The sequence below is a fragment of the Mustelus asterias genome, chromosome 3 (assembly GCF_964213995.1).
Source record: "Mustelus asterias chromosome 3, sMusAst1.hap1.1, whole genome shotgun sequence".
In the NCBI taxonomy this organism is placed as follows: Eukaryota; Metazoa; Chordata; class Chondrichthyes; order Carcharhiniformes; family Triakidae; genus Mustelus; species Mustelus asterias.
Window position 1 is genome coordinate 62,178,423 of NC_135803.1, and position 5,330 is coordinate 62,183,752.

Genomic DNA, 5,330 nt, shown 5'->3' on the forward strand with positions numbered 1-5,330 from the left:
TTGTCTGCCTCCCGGGAGAGGGTCTGCCAGGATGGGGGGTGGGGGGATCGCCACTGCTGGGGGGGGTGGGCTGGACATCGGGGCGCTCAGGGGTGGGGGGGTCAGGTCTGGCCTGGGAATGGTCATGGGGGCTGCGATCCGGCTGTGGGGAGGGCTGGAGGGGCAGCACTGCAGGGGTCCCGGGCTGGCCAGTGATTGAGCTGGCCAGCAAACGGGGAGACTGACAGATCGGGACCACTGTACATGTGCAGAGTTCCAGAGCTGTCTGACTCCGGCGCAAATAGCCCCCCCCGCCGCCCCCCCCCCCCCCCCCAGCCCCCCCCCCCCCCCCCCCCCCCCCCGCCCCGGTTTTTAATGAGATTCACGACTGGCACCTCTGCAGTGCACAGAGTGCGGAGATTCAGATCTGAAGCTGCACTGAAAAAACAGTCATGATCGAGAACAGTTTTCCCACTAATTCAGCACTTTTGGGGGAATTGCCCCCACTGTGTGCAGTTTTAGTCTCCATTTTTAAGGAAGGATATACTTGCATTGGAGGCTATATAACAAAGGTTTACTGGATTCATAAGTTCATAAGATATAGGAGCAGAATTAGGCCATTCAGCCAATCAAGTCTGCTCCTCTGTTCAATCAAGGCTGATATGCTCCTCATCCCCATTTTCCTGCCATCTCCCCACAACCCTTCAACCCATTACCAATTAAAAATCTGTCTAACTCCTCCTTAAAAATCTGATTGATCCTTAGGATGAAAGTATTGTCAAATGATGTAAGACTGAGTAAATTGGGCATATATTTTCTGGAGTTCAGAAGAGAGGTGATCTCATTAAAACATACAAGATTCTGAAGGGGCTTGACAGGGTGGATACTAGGGATTGTTTCAGTTGGCTGGGGAATCTAAAACATGGCGACACAGTCTCAGGATTATGAGACAATCATTTAAAACTGAGTTGAGAAGACATTTCTTCATTCAAAAGGTTGCAAATCTTTGAAATTCTCTAATCCACAACCCCAAAAGAGGGTCAGAGGTACAAAGGGAGAACTAGACACTTAATGAGTGTGCCCTTGATGCTCCAAAGGTGGCAATGGAATTGGGCACTTAGCGCCCTTATTTTGAATGGGATCAACACAGAAGAACGGGGCATAGCGATCTGCTCAGAAGAAAGACTTCAGCTGGCAACAGGGGCATGGCTGTCTGATTCTGGAACCCACGGCAACGTGGGACAACTTCTGCACTGAAGGGGCAGAACTATGAGCATCAGGGGAGGAAAATGGGGGAGGAGGGAAATAGAGATCAAATTCTCAAAAGACGATCAACTGCCAAAGACGGAGTTAACAGGAGATGATTGAGAACCGGTGCCACAGGAAACTGTGATTCTCTGGTGGATGATGACAGACATCTGTGCCCTCGTCATCAAAGCCCTTGTGCCTCACAGCACTGGGCATCCTGCCCTGCCAGTGGCTGTCAAAGTCACTGTGGCCTTGAATTTCTCTGCTTCTGGCTCCCTCCAAAGATCAGCTGTGGACCTTATAACCATAGAATCCCTCCAGTGCAGAAGGAGGCCATTCAGCCCATCAAGTCTACACCAATTCCCCGAAAGAGCACCTTACCCGGTTCCATTCCCCATCATATCCCCGTAACCCCATGCATTTCCCATGGCTAATCCACCTAACCCACACATCGTTGGACACTAAGGGACAATTTAGCATGTTCAATCCATCTAACCTGCACAGCATATCGCTAATAACTTCACACCATTGCATCTCGCTGGTCACTGTGTCCCCTTTGCTAGAATTGGACAGCAAATTTATTTAATGACAGGCACTGCCTCTTGGGTACAGATTGGATTCTGCCTCAGTCACTACATTCCCCCCTATGCAGGACATCATCAATTGCACCCATCTGGCCATCAAGACACCCAATATCCAGCCAGTGAGATTCATCAACAGGAAAGGCATCCTTTAACTGTTCTGCAACCACAACAAGTGCTTCCTCCAAGTGTGCACTTGCTTTTCAGGCAACTGTCATGGCTCCTTCATCTTCCTGCTCTATCTCAGATTGTTAGTCCAATCCCCAAAATGCCTGGATGGATCCAAGGGGACAAGGGGAGTCTCTTGAAGACATGACTATCGAGCTCTCTACAGGACTCCCAGACAGAGGCTTAGAGGCAATCCAACCAATGCTATCTGCTTAGCATGGCAACCATTAAGTAGGCCATTGGGTTTCCGTCGATGCGATTTTGGTGTCTGGATTGGTCGGGTCGTGGCTCCAATACCCTACTTGAAGGGTCTCAGTTATTGTTGTTATCTCCTGGACGCTTCATAACATGGACATTCAGAGAGATGTGGACCTTGAGGACAGTCAGGCCCTAGAAGGTGACGGCAAATCAAGGAAAGCATGACATAAGAGAGGAGGATGTGATGTATTAATATTGACTCTTGGTAGCTGCACTAAGCAGTGTGTAGTAATATATTCATCTATTCACCAGAATTGACATCACAGATCACTAACACAAGAAAACTGCCAGAGTGAAGAAGCATTCATGTAGTGAACACCACCCTGTGAACAAAGCTCCATTATTTTTAACCCTCTGTGCTTCCTAATGTCAACTCTCCAATATACAATAGAGGAGGAATTGGAGGCAGAGGGCAATCATGCTGAATAGAGAAGTGTCTCTACTGCATGACAAGATGTCCTCCTTCTTCCACCCTATGGAAACAGGATGCCTCTTCTTCCTCATGGCCTCCAGCATTAGATCCAGGTCAGCATCGATGAAGCAAGTGGATGCCCTGACCTATGCATCAGGCCTCCAGTCCCCTTGTGACATCTTGCATTCTACTTGTGAAGTGGAAGTCTTTAGCACAATCGGCAAATTTCTCCCTCAGGTCAGCCAGCCGTCTCAGTGATGACCCACCCACATCTGCTCCCACCCACATATGTCCCATCCACACCTGTTCCACCCACATCTGACCCATCCACATCTGTTCCACCCACACTGACTCGGACTGAAAACCCATCTCTAAATCAATTAAAGGCTCGCCCCCATTAAAATCTGAACCTTAATCATGTCTGACCCAAAAAAGACATAATTCCTATTTCCTGCCCCGTGGCGAAATGCAGCCTGAATCTCTGCCCACTGCCACCTATAAATACCTGCACAAATTTTAACCTTTCAAGTGAAAATTTCCAGGCAGGTAAGCAGCATTGCTGAAAGGGACACTGTTTTTGTCAAAAAAAACCTTCAATGTACTTATTTTGTGAGTGCATGAGTTATTCTAAATCCTCTTGAATTAAATGTGTCTGCCACAGTTACATTCCATCATTCTCTTGACGAGTATTCATGTCTTTTCTTGTAATCAATGAAGAACTGTTTCAGTTTACGTTTATTTATTAGTGTCACAAGTAGGCTTACATTAGCACTGCAATAAAGTTACTGTGAAAATCCCCTAATCGCCACACTCCAGCGCCTGTTCAGATACACCGAGGGAAAATTTAGCATGGTCAATGCACCTAACCAGCACATCTTTTGGACTGTGGGGGAAACTGGAACACCTGGAGGAAACCCACGCAGACAAGGGGAGAACCTGCAGACTCCGCACAGACAGTGACCCAAGTCGGGAATCGAACTGTGCCACCGTGTCGCCCACATTATATGCAGATATTGCAAATTATTCCTTCCGAGAATTGTTTACTAATTAATACACATTTTTACAATGTACTCACAATGGTTTTCAGAAGAATTATATTTGCACAATGTCATTTTGATCTCTAGTTATCCTAATAATGCTGGACACATTATCACAGTCCACAAACTTTTCTGTCCCTGACCAAATTGTGCTATTTCAGCCAAGTAGCAGTGATGGGTCAATCCCTGGAAGGCTGGTAAGTGTAGGAGAAAAGGGGTGGAGAGAGAACATGTCTCCTTTTACAACATTAGCTGCCATAATCCAGTAAGTTAAAGCTCTCAAGTCTTTCAGTTAATGAGTGACTGAGTGCGTGTGTGGTTGGGTGAATAGGTGAGTGAGCATGTGAGTAACTGAGTGAATAGATGAGTGGTTCGGTGAGTGAGTATATGAGTGGGTGAGTGGTAGGTGAGTGGGTAGTCAGATTAGGGAGGTAGTTGGGTCGGATGGAAGGATTGTTGGATCGGGTTGGGTAATCAGGTCTGGTTGGGGGTGTAGTCAAGTTGGGTTGGAGGGTAGTCGTGTCAGGAAAGGTAGTAATGTCAGAGGGTATTGGATTGGATTGGAGGCATAGTCAGGTAGGGGGTGTAGTCAGGTTGGGTCAGGGAGCTAGTTGGGGCAGGCCAGGGATGGAGTAGGAGAGAGAGTTTGGTTGAGTTGCAGGCTTTATTGAGAGGGTTGGTTGCGGTTCTCAGAATTAGTTACACTGGTTAATCACTGAGTTACACCAGAGATTAACCAATATCACAACCTGCAAGCTAAGTATCCAAGCAACCCCTGCATATCTAGCCTAAGTCCCTGACACTAAAATCAGTGTAAGAGACATTTATGGAGAATCCCAGGCAGCACAAATCAGCTGATTGGTAGTTTAAACTTCCCAGGCGCATGCCTGTGTCAGCATTTCCACAAGGTCCTAACACACACCTCAGATTTCAATCCAGATTTTGCCATTCAGAACCTCCAAAGATTTAGACTAACATTTTGATGAAAGCAACAAGAAATCTGTTTGATTGTGCATATGAGTTGGGATTTTGAACCTTATCAAATGAAGCATTTCAAGTACCTCGATAACATCTTATTGGGTTACCTTCCCCACCCCTCTGAGATCGGTGCTTTGATTTCTATGATTAGATTAGATTAACTACTTGATTTCAACTCTCTGTGTGTCATTTAAGATTGCAATGCATGGATCCAAATGGCAATAGTTGGGTATTGGCTCACATTCCTCATGCTTCATTGAAAGGAGCAATAAAATCAGACTGGCGAAAGGCAAACTGGGGTATGCTTACCGTCACTAAAAAAGCGATCAACATCCGGAATAAATCACTCGGTAGGATCATGAAGGCCAAAGTCTGAATCAATGAAAATAATGCTCATTCACACATTACACAACAATTAGATCAGAAGAGTAGTTATAGATTTCACTGGGAATTCAGACATGTATTGTTTATGACTGTCTCTCCATTAAAATGGATGGAGGATATGGTGACTGCTTTTGAAATTCTAATACATGCTCCCCGATAATGAACTCCCCACTGGAATGACAACGTTGTGAAATGAACAGCTTGTTTCTCTTGCTTAAAATCGAGCTAAATATTTTAGTGCTGCACTTTGACCGCAATTTTAATGAGGCTGCAAAATAGTTTACA